A 19313-nucleotide genomic window follows, 5' to 3' on the forward strand; every position below is an offset into this window, starting at 1 on the left:
CGCGCGTGGGTAGAATATTGACTAGGCCGTGGTGTGCGCTTGGAGCACACCCGTGACTGGTTTTCGGCGTTGCTCTGGAAAGTCGCGACGGATTATATACATATATATATATACATATATATATATATACATATATATACACAAGGTGTCCAAAAAAAAAAATGTACTCACTCTTTAAATGAAAATAAATGCGTTGTTTATCGACTTAGAAACAAGATTAATGGTTAAATGCATAAATGGATAAATGCATGTTTACAAATGTTCAAACTGAAGACCATCATGTTCCAAACACAGCCGATAACGCGGACCAATGGATTAATGTTGGAATGTAACTTTTCCAATTAATTCGCTTCAAAATGCGATGCGCGCTTGATTTTGGGATTCCTGTCTCACGAGCCCTTTTGTCATACAGATTTCCGTGGGGATCGGTGGAGGGTTTCCAGCAATTGATTTTCCATCACGGGGGTGGTTGATGACCGTGGTCTTCCTGAACGCTCCTTATGGACGTCATGCACAGTTCCATCTGTTTCAAACTTATCTCAGATGCGAGCAATGGTGCGTCGCATTGGTGGATCTTTGTGAAAATGTCTTCTAAATTGTCTTTGCACTTCCATGATGTATTCGTGCTTCCTGTAGCACTTTATAAGTTTTCTTTCTTCAAAACCTCGTCGTACTTCTGCCATTATTCGGGTCAATTTGATCTGAAAATAAATTCAACGAGTTATGAGGAGCCAAAATGTGAGTACATTTTTTTTGGGACACCCTGTACATATATATATATATATATATATATATATATATATATATATATATATATATATATATATATATATATATATATATATATATATATATATATATATATATATATATATATATATATATATATATATATATTGTTGCGGATTCGCGCCCGCCGGCGTGCGAGCGGCCACGTAACTCGAATCGCGGCACGTCGCCCACCGGACGGACAATCCCGTCGTGACCCTCTCGGACTAACGCTGGGAACTAGTCACGGGTGGGCCTTTCGGCCTCACCACGATCGTGCCAATCGGCCCCCCGCGTGGGATAGGGCTGCTCGCCAAATTCGACCTACCTAAGTACCCACACGGAGGGTAGACCGGGCGATCGCACCTCGCCGCAGGTCGACTTCGGACACGGGCCACTTTAAGCGACCCGTTCCGTACTATCGGGATAACCGAGCGGTGTTATCGTCAACCTCGACGGTTTGATTAATTATTGGGCGTATTTAGCCCATGACCAACCCTTTACGTGAAGTAAGATGGAGATTCAATAAAAGAAAAGACGAAGCGAAACGGGAAAAACAGTTCAACATAAAGCACATTTATTCCGCGGCAAACGGAAAGCACACATATACAATTACACCAAAATTATGCACCAAAAGCAAATGTAAAAGTAACACGACAATTCTGCACAAAAAGCAAATGCAACAAAAGAGACACAATGCAGATCTACTACCGACTACCGAGCACACGGCAACACTTATACAGTTTTACTTCACAGATGGCGCCGACAACACATATACTCAAAGCAAAAGAAAAAGGAAGGGGCCACCCTCAACGATGAGGGGGCAGACGGGCCTGGGGCCGAGACCGCATCGAGCCTACCCGTCTGGTGATGAGCCGCAAAATGGCGGCGGCGCCCCGACTCCTCGGGCCTCGCTGGCACTGCCTGGAATGGGGTGGGAACGGGGCCCCCTTCTCACACTATCTCAGCGCGGGGGGAAACAGGAGGGGGTTGTTGATGCTCGGGGGAATGAGGATATCTCGCTGGCTTGGGTCCCACGACGAGCGACTCCACCGCGACCTCGGTCGCGTTACCGGCCTCCCCTCTCCGCAGCTCCCCGACTCTGACACGAGCGCAGACCTCCACAAAGATCCTTGGCTTCTCCAGCCTCCCCGGACCCCGACAGACACTCTCTCGACTGCCTTCGCCGCCGCCACAACTCTCCAACTCTCCCACTCTCCACTCTTCTCAACTCCGTCCAACTGCCTCCTCTTCTCAACTCCCTCCAACTGCGATTCAGAAACTCTTTTTCTCTCCCGATTCAGAAACTCCCTCAACAACTGCCTCGATTCGCTCCGCGCTCGGTGCTTTATAGTCCGACAGGAGAAATCATATGCAGATTTTTGGATCAGGAATCGCTCGGGGGCGGAGCCACGCTCCCCATTGGACAGAGGAAAAGTGGGCGTGAATGATTCTTGATCCGCGAATCTGCATATAGCGATTATACTCCGACGCACCTGGAGGCGGGGCCAAATCGCCCCACGCTTGCTGATAGGACGGAACAGAAGTGGGCGTGAATCGTTCTTGATCCGATTTCTCGGAAAGGCTGGTGTTTTTGCACCCGCTGCTCGGTGCGCGCCCTGTACGAGTCCAGGATCGGTGCCCCCAAGCGGCGCGGGAATGGCGGTGATGCGATGGTTGCGAGAGCGAGATGTGACGGCAAGGGTCGTGGCTGTTGGCGTTGTTGTTGTTGTGAAGCGGCGTTGCGGTTGGTGGTTGTTGTGTGATGGCTGTTGAGACGTGGTTGGTGGTGGTTGTGGTGGTAGTAATGGCGGCTGGTCCAAAATAAAGATAGTAAAAGAAAAACGGCTATCTAAAAGGGTCGCAGCCCGAATGAATAACATTTATTTCTCTAAACAACGGGTTTGGGCCTAACTACACATATACTTACAGAGATATCTCACCTACGGGACCTGAATGGTGGTTTGCGAATTTCGTCAACCACAACAATATATATATATATATATATATATATATATATATATATATATATATATATATATATATATATATATATATTGTTGCGGAAATACATGTGTGTCGGGAGGTGTAAGAGGCTGTTCATTGTTCGTACATTGGTGGTGGACAGAGAGGTTCTTCTTCTTCCTTCCTCTCTCCGGACAATAGTCCCCGCCTCGTGCTCAGAGGGGGAGTGGCCTAGAGAAGGAAGTGAAACTGAAGGGAGGAGCCAGTGGGCTTTGAGGCGAGCGAGCAAAGGAAAGGCAGTGGTGGATCTGCCGGCAGATAAATTGAACCTGAGCGCGCCGAGTCTGCCATTTTTGGCAGCAAGAGAAACTGCCTGCATATCGAGACTGCGATTTTGGCAGTAAGTGAAACTGAGAGCGTCGAGTCGGGCGATCGACTCTGTAGAGGAGTGGTTTTGGCCGGCGGTGCCTCCTCGGGCACGGACCCAGCCTGCGGAGCCCAACACCTCGATTTGGCCTTGTCGAGTGAACAGGCGAGGCCTGGACTTGTATGCTGGACCTTGTGAAAAGCCAGCTGGAGCATACCACTGTGGATCTTTCGCTCTGGTGCAGTCGACCACGCGGGGTCTGAACGCGCCGAGGCTGCGTGCGTGAGGGCTGCGACACATGGACGAGCGCCATTTTGCCACGTGGCGTGCTCGAGCTTGGGTGCTCGAATCAGTGGACATCAGTTTGTCACGAGCCACATTCGTGCTTTTGACACTTTCCTCTCATCCATGAAACATCACCAATACTCTGTGTCTTGTCTGCATGTTGTTTCAGGTTTATCTCGTTAGGGTCCCGTTCGAAACCCGTAATCCGTAGCTCCCAAGTTAAAAACGGGTAATAGATTAATTATAACATTGTCGTGAATGATTGTGTTGCGTTTCCCTGATGTGTCCCCAATAAATCTGGCTGATTCGTATGAAGTTTCCGCTTTGAATTAATTTGTGCCGCTCCGAGGAACGATCCACTCGATTTGGATATAAAAACCAAAATGGTTACAGACTGGCAGAATTCGCTCGGTATCTGACAAAACCAGTCTGTAACCGGGGGCTATTCCCCCAGCTGGCAAGGCACAGGTGTATTTTGGTATATGATCTGAGGCGCGTAACCTCGTGATCTGAGGCGCGTAACCCGAGAATTGTGCCGAACCAGCCGGCGTTATAACCCCGGAGATGGCGGTGGTTAGGGTGACGCCGAATATGTAACATTTGGCTGTCGAGAGTCGGGTGCGAAAAACCAAACTGGTTACGGACAGTGATTGACATCACTCGTACGAATCGCACCACCGCTGAATCCTTAACAATATATATATATATATATATATATATATATATATATATATATATATATATATATATATATATACATATATATACATATATACACATACATATATATATATACATATATATATACATATATATATATACATATACATATATACATATATACATATATATACATATATACATATATATATATACATACATATATATATATATATACATATATATATATATATACACATATATATATATACATATATATATATACATATATATATATACATATATATATATACATATATATATACATATATATATATATACATATATATATACATATATATATATATATACATATATATATATATACATATATATATATACATATATATATATATACATATATACACATCGCCTGGTGTTGGCGTAGTGGTTAGGGTAGCGGCTTGGGATCCAAAAGGTCCTGAGTTCAAGCCCCGTTGGCCGCTTGAATTAATAGACACCAGGAGGTTGACTCAGCCTGTCATCCTTCCGAGGTCGGCGAAGTGAGTACCAGTGTACTGGGCCCGGTATATGCCCCGGTAAGATTAGGTGTACCATATCCCTGTGTCGTAAGAGGCGACCAGGGTTGCGTCAGGAAGGGCACCCGGCGTAAAACCTGTGCCAAATCATTATGCGGATCATAACGGATGATCCGCTGTGGCGACCCCGAATGGGAGCAGCCGAAAGAAGAAATATATTGTTACGTTTGGGGGGGGGTATGCATTCAAAGGGTAATTAGGATGTTTAATTAGGTATGCCATGCTGTTCGAGTTTACCAGGATCTCGATGTAATAAGTAGCAATTCGGTGGTGATAAGTTGTCTAGTAAATGTTCATTTCTTCAAGGGGGAAATGATAATTGTCACGTAATTAGATAGGGACACGGGATAGGGTAAGGGTGTCTGCGTAAACCCCTTTTAGTAGTCCCTGGAGACTGGCCGTGACGTCACAGGACAGTGCAGCGGATGGCTCCGACCCGTGATCACGATTGGCGGAAGGCGATGGCGGTGGGCCAATAAACGGCTCGATTGGAAGTGACGAGGACCAAGGATAAAAAGAGGAAGAAGATCTGGACAAAACGATCGTGTTTTTTTGGTGCGGAGGCTGTTGCACGGGAAGCGTCCTTGTTGTTGTGCCGATTCGATCGTGTCCTGGAGCCTTGCTGAGCTTCGTGCCTCACCTTGGTTGGCTCTGGGGTTCTGCTGACTAGGAGTACGGGGTCGAACGGCGGGCGGACCTGCCTCCCTCTCCTGCTCGCAACTTGGTGCCAGAACTGGTTCCCTGGTGGCTGTGAGCGGACTTGGGCCAGGACCAGGAGGTCAACAGCAACACGGTTTCTCCTGCCCCCCTGACGAGAGAAAGGCCAGCTCGTCCGACGCCGATCCAGGGACAGTTGCGTCCACACCACGGTCCAGCCTGACCACGAGAAATAGCTACTGTGTGTGTGTGTGTGTGTCTGTGTGTGTGTGTGTGTGTGTGCTTGGCACCTTAGAGGGATTGAGAACTGTATATTCATTGGAATTGTCTGTGTTTTTCCCCACGCCCGATCCCACACCATCCCGTCGAATCGCCCCGGATCCCTCTTCTTGCCGAGTCTTGTTATTTCTGGTAATAATAAAAACAAATAAACATCATCAACTCAGTGAAAAGTGACTCGTGCCACCTTCCTCTCCGTTTGCGGTAGAGCGATTAGAACCGCCATGTTTGGGTTATAAATAAATAAACCGCCTCCATCGTTTCGGCTCATTCTACGTTGGCGGGACTGTTCAAGTCCCGTGGACGTCACAATATATATATATATATATATATATATATATATATATATATATATATACATACATACATATACATATTGTTGCGGATTCGCGCCCGCCGGCGTGCGGACGGCCACGTAACTCGAATCGCGGCACGTCGCCCACCGGACGGACAATCCAGTCGTGACCCTCTCGGACTAACGCCGGGAACCAGTCACGGGTGGACCTTTCGGTCTCACCGCGATCGAGCCAATCAGCCCCCGCGTGGGATAGGGTTGCTCGCCAAATTCGACCTACCTAAGTACCCACGCGGAGGGTAGACCGGGCGATCGCACCTCGCCGCAGGTCGACTTCGGACACGGGCCACTTAAGCGACCCGTTCCGTACTATCAGAATAACCGAGCGGTGTTATCGTCGACCTCGACGGTTCGATCAATTATCGGGCGTATTCAGCCCACTACCAACCCTTTACGTGAAGCAAGATGAGGATTCAATAGGAGAAATGACGAAGCGAAGCGGGAAACAGTTCAACACAAAAGCGTATTTATTCGCGGCACACGGGAAGCACACATATTCAATTCCACCAAATGCACACAGAAAAGACACAATGCAATTTACACAACAAGCAAATGTAAAAGTGAAAACAATGCAGAGCTAATACCGACTACCGAGCACACGGCAACACTTATACAATTCTACCTCACAGACGGCGCCGACAACACATACCCAAAACCAAGGAAAAGAAATACCCTCAAGGATGAGGCGGGCCTGAGGCCGAGACCGGGTCGCGCCTACCCGTCTGGTGATGAGACGCGGAGCGGCGATGGCGCCCCAACCCCGCGGGCCTCGCGGGCAGTGTCTGGCAGGGGGTGGGAAAGGGGCCCCCTTGGTCGCACTATCTCAGCGCGGGGGGAAAACAGGAGGGGGTTGCTGATGCTCGGGGTATAGAGGATCTTTATTATCCCTGGTGTGCGTCTCCACCTCGGCCAGGTCGCGCTGTCGGCCTCCCTCGGGTGCAGCTCCCTGCACGACGCGAGCACCCCCTCGTCTGGTGTCGCCGCCTTTCCACAGCTCGTCCCCTCCGTTCCGACTCCAACGCACACGACGAGCAGCTCCACCGCCCGCGAAGTCTTGACCCTCTGCTTCCGACTCTCCTACTCTCCGCCTCTGGACTCTCCGACTCTCCTCCTCTGGACTCTCCGACTCTCCTCTCCTGGACTCTTCTTTGGACTCTCCGACTCTCCTCTTCTTAACTTCCCGACCGACTCTCCTGACTGACGAACACGGTCCTTTTATCCCCCCGTAGCTTCGCCTTTGACCTTTCACCTCGCTCCCCATTGGCCCGAGAAAAAGTGGGCGTGAAGGCTTTTTGATCCACAAATTTGCATATATCGATCGTCCTGGAGGCGGGGCCAAATCGCCCCTCGCTCACCGATTGGACGGCAAAAAGTGGGCGTGTGTCGTTTTTGATCCGTTTTTGAAGCACAAAATCCGTGATTTTGTACACGCTGTTCGGCGCGCGCCCTGCACGAGTCCAACACCGGTACCCACAGCGGGGCAAGAACGGTGGCGATGCTACGGTTGCGAGGTGTGACGGGAAGGTCATGGCGGTTGTGGTGAAGCGGCGTTGTGGTTGGTGGTTGATGTTGTGGTTGTGGTGGTAATCATGGCGGTTGGTCCAAAATAAAGATAGTAAAAGAAAAACGGCGATCCTGAAGAGTCGCAGCACGCATAAATGACATGTATTCCCACTAGACAACGGGTTTGGGCCTAACTACACATGTACTTACCGAGATACCTCACCTAAGGGACCTGAATGGTGGTTTGCGAATTTGGTAACCACAACACTACCCCCTCCCCTTTTTACAGACTCGTCCCGAGTCGTCAAATTTTCGTGTGCCATCATGTGTAGTTTTCCCCTAGTACATTTTACCTACGGATCCCTGAGTGCGACATTCATGGTATTCGTGTCCCCAAAATAAATAACCTGAGGGCTGCGTAACTACCTAAACAAACTCACTCACACGGACGACTTAAATAAAATTGCCGGCGCTAGACAGACATGCCGGGGGCGCACTCATATTTACAGTACATCTTAACCTTAACTTACAAATTTTACACTAAACCATGGCCCAGGATCATTGAACTCTGCAAAAAGAAAGCAGTTAGCAGGGAGCCAGGCTGCCCGCATGCAGTCTTTGGCTCAAACAATGCAGGTGACAGGGAACGTGGCTGGCTGCTCACACGCAGTCCAAGGCCTTCCCTTTTGAACTGAACGCAGTGAACCACAACGGTGCATGGGCTGCACAAACGCAGTCTCCGTGCCAGCTCAAGTGGCACACGCAATGAGCACAACGAATGGATGGGTGAACACAAACACGGTGCACGGGCCGCCACTGCAGGCCCGTGTTGTAGCTGCCAACAGGGCAGTTCTTGCAGCTTGCAAACTGTTGCCTTGATCCTGGCGCACATGGAAATGAACAGGGGGGTGGGGCAAAGCAAAATTGAACGGGGCTGGTGAACGTGGGCAGTGGGCATGGCATGGCAAAGGTAGCAGGCAAACACAGCCCGCAGAAGAAGGCCGCTGCAGGCAAACACAGCCCGCAGAAGAAGGCCGCTGCAGGCAAACACAGCCCGCAGATGAACTGGCCGGCACAGGCCTTGAAGAAAACAGCCAGCAGATGAACTGGCCGGTACAGGCCTTGAAGCAAACACGGCCAGCCGATGGCACAGGCCTTGCAGCAAAACAACAGCTGCCGATGAAGTTGGCCGGCCTCCGCCTTGAAGCAAAACACGGCCAGCCGATGAAGTTGGCCAGCTCTTGCCGTTCAGTGGAGGTTGGTGGAGGGAGTGCGGTGGTGCTGGCCACTTGGAAGGCGGGCTCGGACCTACCTACCTGTCTCCCTCCCACCTATCGCCTTTGCCTGTCACTGTACATACCCACTCCCTTAATTTGTCAAACCCCAATTTAGCCCCAACTTTTTTTTTTTTTTTTTTTTTTTTTTTTTTTTACTTCCCCACTATAAATCGTCCCCTAACCCCCTTTATCGTCCTTGTTCGGCTAACCTATCCTGTCACCTAGCCTACTCCCAACCCCTACGTTCCCTTCCCGGAGGGGAATAAGGGAGAGCTCATGTCCTGTGTCGAGGCCCAACTCAAGCCTCAGAATGGCCTCCCCAGAGTTCGGCGATCTATAACCAAAGTGGGTCCAGCGGCCCACAACGACAGCGAGGGGATGGATGGTGCGGAGGGGTACACTTCCTAATCTACCCTAACCATTTAACTGTTAAACTACCCCGGGGCTTTCAACAAGCGCCTCTCGCTTAAACTATTGGTTCTAACAACCCAGATTCCCGTCGCCTGTGTTGGTGTCCTTACAATTTCGGGCCTCGCCCCCCAATTTTCTCTCCGTGCCCTCACACGGTCTCCTGGCTGGGACACGTGGCTCCCTTTGGCAGGCACGACCCTCTGCCGATTCTCCCGCTATGGCACCCCCGGGCACTACACTGCCTCCGAGCCTACCAGCTCCCTAACACCGGGGAGTGCCCCCCATGGCACCTCCCCTGAAACGCACACGTGGCAGGCCGGCCTCCCGGGCCCCTTTCCGAGGGTCACCCGTGCCCACAACACTGCCCACGCGGCTAATGGCGCCCCGGGCCCCCGCACCAAGCAGGCGCACCCGTGCCCACTACTCTATCCCGGCCCCCCATGGGCCCTTGGCCTACCACGGCTGACTAGTCTGGTGCCCGGGGTACCCACTCAGCGATACTCACCTTTCGCAGCCACGCTCCCAAGCCCGTCAACAGGGCTCCTGCACCCCTCCAAATGGGTCTCGAGCCTACTTTCCCACCAACAACAAAACGACCTCCATTTTTCAATTTGACTAACCCCCTAACTCACTTTATACTGACCCCGGGGTCCCTTGGGCGGGAGTCACTCCTCCCCCCAATCACTCATCGCACCATGCATTCCCCATTCACTCCACTCACACAGACCCGCTGGCCTCACTCACTCACCAAGCACATGCCTCACAACTCACCAACTCTTCAACACACTCACCGCTGAACTCTGCCATCCTCCTAACTACATCCCCTAACTAACTCGTGCTCCCACGTCGTCCCTTAAACTAGTAGCACGTTCCTTTTAACACTACGTAGCTAAACTACGTCAACTCTACACATTCACTGTCTGTCACTGTCTCCTAATCTCTTTAATCAATTTCCCCACCTAAATCTGGCTACAATCCCTCTAACTAATCCATTCCACGGACTCCATGAGGACTTACCCCTGCCCCATGAAGTCGGTCTAACTAAGCTAACCCTTCCCCCTAACTAGTTTCCATCCTGTGCCCCGGGTAAGGGGGTCTTTCACCCCTTGCCCAGGAATCCTGTGCACCCGAAAGTGAGGCTTGCTGTCTTTTTTTTTTTTCATGCGCAGCACCTGCGCGGCAACTCAGAGCTCGCGCACTTTGCACCTGGCCGTGACGTCATGCAGCTGCACGTGTTCCTCGTCCCTCCTTGGACGGTACCATCCGGCAGAGATACCCCTCCTGCCGGATTCCAACCCCACGTGCAGCCATGACGTCACCGTGCGCATAAAAAAAACACAAGCCCCACGTCTCGAGGGGTTCCCCACCCGAACACATGTGCTTTGCCCGTTGGAGCTTAACACACACGATCGCGTGGAGAACCCGTCCGGTCCAAATCCGTTTACCTGCCTAAACTTTGTCCGTCCGCGGGATCGGCAAATCCACCGCGTGCGTTTCCGGACCGGGACTTCACTCTCGCAAGCGAGCACGTGGCGGTCTCGTGCGTTGCACAGCACGAACCGCGTGCTCACTGCTGGGTGAACCCGGCACGGTCCCCGAAACAACTACAGCCGCTACTCGGCTTTCTTTCTTTACATGTCGCCGTCGTCGCCTCCATTCCACACACGCATACCTGCGTGTTACGACGCACACAGTCCACTCCATCACATTCACACGGGGAGACGCGGCTGCGTGCTCCCGCATGCCAACCGACATCTCCCTCTCATACCGCTCTCTCACACACACGGTCTCCCTGGCACACAGCGACCTTGCACACGGCCGTTCACTCACGCGTGCGGGGAACTCACCCGCGGTGCCTCACTCGCACTCCGTGCCTCATCCACACACGCGGGGGCACTCACCCGCGGTACCTCACTCATACACACGGCGACACTCACACACGCGGTCTCTTCCACACACGGTGCCTCACCCACACACGCGGGGGCACTAACCCGCGGTGCCTCACTCACACTCCGTGCCTCATCCACACACGGCGTGCTGGGAAGCACGTACTCCGGCACCATCGCCACCACACCACTCACACGTGGTGCCTCACTCATACTGGCCGTTTCACTCACACACACGGCCTCACTCACACACGGTGCCCCATCCACACCCGGCGTGCTGGGAAGCACGCACTCTGGCACCATCGCCACCACACCACTCACACACGGGGTCGCTTCCACACACGGGGACGCACTCACACCTTGCACCACACACACAGGGACAACCACACTGGGGATTCGTGTCCCCACAAGGGTCTCCGGGGCCTCTACACCCCCCAAGCTCTCCGTGCACTCGTTCGCAGCACTCCTCCCCTCAACCTCGCAAAGCACGACCGAACTCACCTGGTCGTGACTCACCTCAAGGGGGCATACTCCCTCCCCTCGTTCCTGGAGGAGGCCATCCAGGTGCTCGCACTGGGTCTCTACCCAGTCCGCCAGCTCACCCCCATTATCCTCCACTACCTCTGTGTGTGTGTGTGCGTCACTTACCCCGTCTTCCTCGTGTAGTCTTTCCTCTATTTTTTCTATCTCCCGTGTCTCTGCCAACTCTTCACCCTTTACCTCCCTTGTCTCAACTATTATTTCCTTTGTCACGGCCTTCATGCCCGCCTGCAGGCATCGGCCCATGTTCTGTGTCTCACCCCGGAACTTTTTCATTTCTTCCTTCATGTTTGCTTCCATTCCGTTTATTTGCTTGTTCATTTCGTTTTTCATTTCATTTGTATTTGTATCCATCTTTTCGTTTATTTGTTTGTTCATGTCTTTCATTTCGTTTTTTATTTCATTTGTCATTGCCGCCAGCATGGCGCATAGCTGGGCCACGTCGGGTGCGCTTGAGTGAGCCGTTTCGGCAGGGGTTGGGGAAGGGTCTTGGTGGAGAGGGGGGGGGAGGTGTCATACACCGCGGCCGCTGCCGCACCCACCTCGGGCCCTGGGTTCAGTTGGGCGAGTCCGTGTTCCTGCACAATCAACATTTCCTGCTCGGGGATTCCATCCTGGACCATGGATTCTACATTACTACACATATACATTTCTAATACCCCCGGCTCCCGCTCGCCTTGAGACGCCATCTTGCTTCTCGTGAAGGGTTAATTTAGCTCGCTCGTAATTTGGAGGGAATCGGGGGTCGCTTCTCTCACCCCTGGACCGATTCCCGTGAATTTAGCCGGAGACAGGAGAGCCCGTTTTCCTGTTCTCCGATACCAGTGCCGCGAGGAGGGCGATGAATTTGTATCGCACGACCTGACACCAGTGTTGCGGTATTCACGCCCGCCGGCGTGCGGACGGCCACGTAACTCGAATCGCGGCACGTCGCCCACCGGACGGACAATCCAGTCGTGACCCTCTCGGACTAACGCCGGGAACCAGTCACGGGTGGACCTTTCGGTCTCACCGCGATCGAGCCAATCAGCCCCCGCGTGGGATAGGGTTGCTCGCCAAATTTGACCTACCTAAGTACCCACGCGGAGGGTAGACCGGGCGATCGCACCTCGCCGCAGGTCGACTTCGGACACGGGCCACTTAAGCGACCCGTTCCGTACTATCAGAATAACCGAGCGGTGTTATCGTCGACCTCGACGGTTCGATTAATTATCGGGCGTATTCAGCCCACTACCAACCCTTTACGTGAAGCAAGATGAGGATTCAATGGGAGAAATGACGAAGCGAAGCGGGAAACAGTTCAACACAAAAGCGTATTTATTCGCGGCACACGGGAAGCACACATATTCAATTCCACCAAATGCACACAGAAAAGACACAATGCAATTTACACAACAAGCAAATGTAAAAGTGAAAACAATGCAGAGCTAATACCGACTACCGAGCACACGGCAACACTTATACAATTCTACCTCACAGACGGCGCCGACAACACATACCCAAAACCAAGGAAAAGAAATACCCTCAAGGATGAGGCGGGCCTGAGGCCGAGACCGGGTCGCGCCTACCCGTCTGGTGATGAGACGCGGAGCGGCGATGGCGCCCCAACCCCGCGGGCCTCGCGGGCAGTGTCTGGCAGGGGGTGGGAAAGGGGCCCCCTTGGTCGCACTATCTCAGCGCGGGGGAAAACAGGAGGGGGTTGCTGATGCTCGGGGTATAGAGGATCTTTATTATCCCTGGTGTGCGTCTCCACCTCGGCCAGGTCGCGCTGTCGGCCTCCCTCGGGTGCAGCTCCCTGCACGACGCGAGCACCCCCTCGTCTGGTGTCGCCGCCTTTCCACAGCTCGTCCCCTCCGTTCCGACTCCAACGCACACGACGAGCAGCTCCACCGCCCGCGAAGTCTTGACCCTCTGCTTCCGACTCTCCTACTCTCCGCCTCTGGACTCTCCGACTCTCCTCCTCTAGACTCTCCGACTCTCCTCTCCTGGACTCTTCTTTGGACTCTCCGACTCTCCTCTTCTTAACTTCCCGACCGACTCTCCTGACTGACGAACACGGTCCTTTTATCCCCCCGTAGCTTCGCCTTTGACCCCCTCCCTTTGACCTTTCACCTCGCTCCCCATTGGCCCGAGAAAAAGTGGGCGTGAAGGCTTTTTGATCCACAAATTTGCATATATCGATCGTCCTGGAGGCGGGGCCAAATCGCCCCTCGCTCACCGATTGGACGGCAAAAAGTGGGCATGTGTCGTTTTTGAAGCACAAAATCCGTGATTTTGTACACGCTGTTCGGCGCGCGCCCTGCACGAGTCCAACACCGGTACCCACAGCGGGGCAAGAACGGTGGCGATGCTACGGTTGCGAGGTGTGACGGGAAGGTCGTGGCGGTTGTGGTGAAGCGGCGTTGTGGTTGGTGGTTGATGTTGTGGTTGTGGTGGTAATCATGGCGGTTGGTCCAAAATAAAGATAGTAAAAGAAAAACGGCTATCCTGAAGAGTCGCAGCACGCATAAATGACATGTATTCCCACTAGACAACGGGTTTGGGCCTAACTACACATGTACTTACCGAGATACCTCACCTAAGGGACCTGAATGGTGGTTTGCGAATTTGGTAACCACAACAATATATATACACATATATTGTTACGTTTGTGGAAATTCACAGAACACCATTCAGGTTTCCCAGAGATCAGTTATGTCGGTAAGTGTGTGTTCCAGGTTGATTTCCCAACCAATGTCGAACGGAAATTATTCGTGCACCGGGCTGTGGATCTTTGAGTTAGCCGTTATTCTTTTGATATCTTTATTTAAACCAACGAACAACATCTCCTCACCATCATCTCCACAAACAATGCCATCTTTTCACCAACAACAACCATTTCAACAAACGAACAACATCTCCTCACCATCATCTCCACAGTGCCGCCATCTTTTCGCCAGCAACGGCATCCACAAACGAACAACATCTCCGTCGACAAACACGACTTCCTCGTTGGAGCAAAAGCAGGTGATTCCTACCACGTCCGTGTTTGACGGCAAGATCAGATCAGAATGACAAAAGGGGCGGAGCCAACCGGGGATGAAGGGTCGAAGGTGAAAGACCAAACACCACCCCCGAACCCGATAAAAGGCTGGGCTGAAACGCCGAGAAATCAGTTTTTCGGAGTGGAGCTCTGGAGTTTGGAGTGGAGCTCGGTCATCGGAGTCCGGTGGAGTTTGGAGCCTGGAGTCCAGTCGGGTCGAGCCTGCAGTGCAGTGCAGAGCTGTTTGTCGGTGGAGGCAGGAGAGAAGTCGCCAGCCAGCGACATAACAGTCCGAAGTGATCGGGGCCCGGGACGGTCCGAGCGACGCTGAGGAGTGAGCGGGCTCTTAAAAGAGCATCAACTCCAAAAGAGCAAGGACCGTTCGCTCCTCTGAGGCGTCGTCGGCCAAGCCCTATCGACCAGGCCGCACGGCTAGGCCTGGACCAACCAAGCCGCCGTTACACCAGCTACCGTGTAGACGACGAGACATACGGAGGGTCGCCGACCGAAAGACCCATCGAGTCGTCTCCAGGGCGACAAGGTAACCTGCACGGCCTCGCGGAGCTCCTCCGGTCTTCCAAGTTCCGAGGAACATTAAAGGCTTACGGGCCCTGTCCTCCCTTTTCTTTTCTGGGTTTTTGCATGGAAGTCTGTGGCGCCTTGTCCTTTAAGTATGATTGTTATAAGTGCATGTACATACTGAATAGACAACGGCTGTAGGTCTTTTTGCCCGTGTCTTGTCCCTTACCCCCATTCATTGCATACGTGCCTGCATTGGAAATAAATACCCCCATTGTTTGAATATTCACCTGCTCGTTGCGTCCCTTCCTCCATTGAACTGCCATAATTGCGTTCGGAATAAATATCTCGCTGATTAAGAGCCGATAAAACGTACATCTGGTCTGATGGGGCTTGGCGATATAAAACCGCTCAGCAAATCGCAAACGGAACGAGCTGCTTAAAAGCGGCTCGCTTTCGTGCAAGCTCCGTTGAGGTGTAAATCCCTGGCATTTCTGTCTGCGCGAATAATTAGGTACATCGACAATTCGGAGATCAACCCTGTAGCACGTGGACAGAAAAGTTGGCTGATCTATGGTGTGGTTAACAACACCCGTAGCTGGGTTTCGGCGTTGATCCGAAAAGCTGCGACTGGATTGCCCGTCCGGTGGGCACGTGGTCACGATTTGGCTAAAAACGGCCGCCCGCACGCCGAACGGGCGGAAATCCACAACACTGTTGTCAGGACGTGGGATTCAAATTCATCCTTCTCCAAACCAAATTAACGGAACCGGATCAAGGGTCTGTGAGGTGACCCTCCGGTCCCATTAAATTCCGAGCGTTGAAATTTTTTATTTTTATATTTTTACACAAAATGGCAGCTCAAGGCGAGCGGGGGCAGGAGGGATTAGAAATAGATTTAGAATTAAACGAATCGATGGCCCAGGACGAGATCACCAAGCAGGTTGACCATTCCCCACAACCGAACACAGAATCCGTAATGGGCGCGGCAGCAGGAGCAGCGGCGCGCGAACACCCCCAACAACAAGCGCCCCTCCCTGTCAGTGTCCCCAGCAAAACCGCACAACATAATGGTCCTTTTTTGTAACGTTACTAACCGGCATTAAAAGCAGTTCTTTCTTCTAGAATGTTTCATGAAATGATTTCATTCTTTGCTCTGTTCTACGTCTAGACTAGGTTGATCTCTGGTGACATTAATGAGACTTTACATCCACAGATAGAGAAAGGACTCTTATCTAAATAATGAGAATGTCCCTAAAATGTAACGTTACTAACTGCGGAATTGCCCAGGTAATGAACGAGGTGACGGAATTGACAGAGACACAAAGGGAGACGACAAAGGAAATAGAAGTATTGCCAGAGACGCGGGAGAGAGACCGAGTCGAGAATGAATTAAATAAAACGAAGGAGGAAACAGAGACGTAGATCCAGGGAGAAACTAATGAACGCGAGAGGACGACGAAAATAAATAGAAGAGACGGGAATGGAGGAGGTAGAGGAAATGATAATATGGAATGACGGCAGAAATAATAATGGAGACGAAGGAAACAAAAGAGGTGACAGAAACGCAAATAGTCACGGAAACAGAGACACGGGAGATAGAGGGTGAATTGGATGAAACTAAAGACGAACACACACACACACATGGAGTTAGCGAGGGACAATGAGGGGGAGCTCGGGGAATGTGTCGTGGCCCGGTACAAGCAGCAGGATAGCCTTCTTGAGGAACAAGGGGAGGGAATATGCCCCCTTGAAGCAGATCGCGACAAGGTGAGTCCGGTCGAGCTTTGCGAGTTGGGGGGGGGGCGAGTGCTGTGAACGGGTACACGCGAAACTTGGGTGTATGGAGGCCCCGGGAGCGCTTGTGGTAGCGCGAATTCTCAGCGTGATTGTCCCGGTGTGTGTGCTTACAAGTGTGGCGAAATGCGTGTTGAAACGCATGCATAGCATGGGTAAAATGGCGTGCGTGAGTGAAAGGTCGTGTATGAAAGAAGCACGATGTGTGAGAGAAACCGCGTGTGTGAGATCGCGTTATGAAAGGGAGATGGCGGTTGGTATGCGAGAACACGCAACCACATGTCCGAGTGAAAGTCTCATGGTAAGGTGTGTAAGCGTCCTGGCACGCGGAAGTGCGTGTGTTGAATGGCGACAAAGACGGCGCCAGACGAGGGACAAAGGCCGTATAGCGGCCGTTGCTGTTTTGGTGACCGTGCCGGACTCGCACAGCAGCACGTGCGGGGTCTGTGCTGTGCTTCGCACAAGGCCGCCTGCGCGAGTGAAATCCGGTCCGGAAACGCCCGCGGTGGATACAAGCTAATCCCGCAGACGGACAGAAGTTAGGCTGGGAATCGTGAATTTGGATCGGACGGGTTCTCCAGGCGAGCGTGTATGTAAAGCTCCATGTGGCCTGCGCCACACGTTCTGTTCGCAGAGCGTGCGGAGCGGCTTCCCCATTGCGTTACGCGTACCCCGGCTTGCGCGAGAAATCGCGCAGGTCCGGGGTGAGAGTGACGTCATCGGGGATTCCGCGGCATGGGTTACGGACGAGCAGAGCACATGTGCTCGCGTGGGGAACCCCTCGAAACGCGAGGTTTGCTTGGGAATGCGCAGGGTGACGTCGTGGCTGCATGGTTGGAATCCGGCAGGAGGGGAATCTCTGTCAGATGTTACCTTCGAAAAGACGAGGTGCGAGAAATGAGAACAGCTGCCATGACGTCACGGGAAAGAGCGCAGGTTGCGAATTGCCGCGCTGGTGCACATGGGAAAAAAAAAAGAAAAAAAAGAGAGCAAAGCAAGCCTCACCACTTCGAGTAAACAGGATTCCTCGGCAGGGGTGGAAGACCCCCGTGGTTGGGGCACAGGAAGGAACGAGTTAGGGGGAAGGGTTAGCTAGTTTGACCGGCCTCATGGGGCAGGGACAAGTCCTCATGTGGCCTGTGGAATGGATTAGTTAGAGGAACGTCAGTTTAGATTTAGGATGGGAAATGATTTTTGGAGACACGGACAGACATTGAATGTGTAGAGGGGACGTAGCTTAGCTACGTAGTGTTAAAAGGATGTGCAGTAGTTTAAGGGATGACAAGGGAGCACAAGTTAGTTGAGGGATTTAGTGAGAAGAATGGCAGTGTTCAGCGATGAAATGAGTTGAGAAAAACAAAAGGAAAAAAATGTACTTGATGAGTGAGTGACGGCCAGCGGGCCTGAGTGAATGGAGTGGATGTGGTATGCATGGTGCGATGAGTGATTGGGGGGAGGAGTGATTCCCACTCAAGGGACCCCGGGGTCAGAGTAAAGTCAGATAGTGGGTTAGCCAAATTGACAAAATTAAGGTCATTTTGCTATTGGTGCGAATGTAGGCTCGAAACCCGTTTGGAGGGGTGCAGGAGTCCTGTTGACGGGCTGGGAGCGTGGCTGCGAATGGTGAGTATCGCTTAGTGGGCCGCGGTAGGCCAAGGGTCCAAGAGGGGCCGGGATAGCGTAGTGGGCACGGGTGGGCCCGCATGATGCGGGGCCCGTAGTGCCAATAGCCATGTGGGCAGTGACGTGGGCAGTGTCGTGGGCACGGGCACACGGGGAAAGGGGCCCGTGGCACCAGCCTGCCACGTGAGCATCCAGGGGGAGTAGCCATGGAGGGCACTCCCCAGCTTTTAGGGAGCTGGTAGGCTCAGAGACAGCCGCAGGGCCCGGGGGTGCCATAGTTGGAGAATCGGAAGAGGGTAGTTCCTGCCAAGTGAGCCACGCGGCCCAGCCATGAGACCGTGCGAAGGTACGAGGGGAAATTGGAGGGCAAGGCCCAAATTTGAAAAGACACCAACACAGGCGACGGGAATCTTGGTTGGTAGAACCAATAGATTAAGTGAGAGGCGGTTGTTGAAAGCCCCGGGGTAGTTTAAGGTTAATAAATGTTAGGGTAGATAGAGAAGTGTACCCCTTCGCACCATCCATCCCTTCGCTCTCGTAGTCGGCCACTGGACCCACCTTGGGTTAGATCGCTGAGATCTGAAGAGGCCATTCTGAGGCTTGATTGGGCCTCGGGACAGGACGCTAGCTCTCCTTTATTCCCCTCCAGGAAGGGAACGTAGGGGTTGGGGTAGGCTATGTGACACGATAGGTTAGCCGGACAGAGACAATAAAGGGGGTTAGGGAGACGAATTAAAAAGGAAAAAAAAATAAAATAAAAATAAGATGGGGCTAAATTTGGTTTTGCAAACTAAGAGAGT

At 52.2% G+C, this 19313-nt stretch overlaps 1 protein-coding gene across 1 annotated transcript in view; it reads right to left on the reverse strand.

The window, feature by feature from the left end:
* Positions 1 to 7127: 7127 nt before the first annotated feature.
* Positions 7128 to 19313, reverse strand: part of LOC147018208 (uncharacterized) — a 239752-nt gene continuing 227566 nt past the window's right edge. The window contains exon 2 of the mRNA XM_085897698.1: positions 7128 to 10042. The gene's annotated coding sequence lies outside the window, so the exon portion shown is untranslated. The remainder of the gene's footprint in view (positions 10043 to 19313) is intronic.

Source organism: Eptatretus burgeri, chromosome 10 (assembly GCF_056783735.1).
Source record: "Eptatretus burgeri isolate ZD-2024b chromosome 10, Ebu_testis_v1, whole genome shotgun sequence".
In the NCBI taxonomy this organism is placed as follows: Eukaryota; Metazoa; Chordata; class Myxini; order Myxiniformes; family Myxinidae; genus Eptatretus; species Eptatretus burgeri.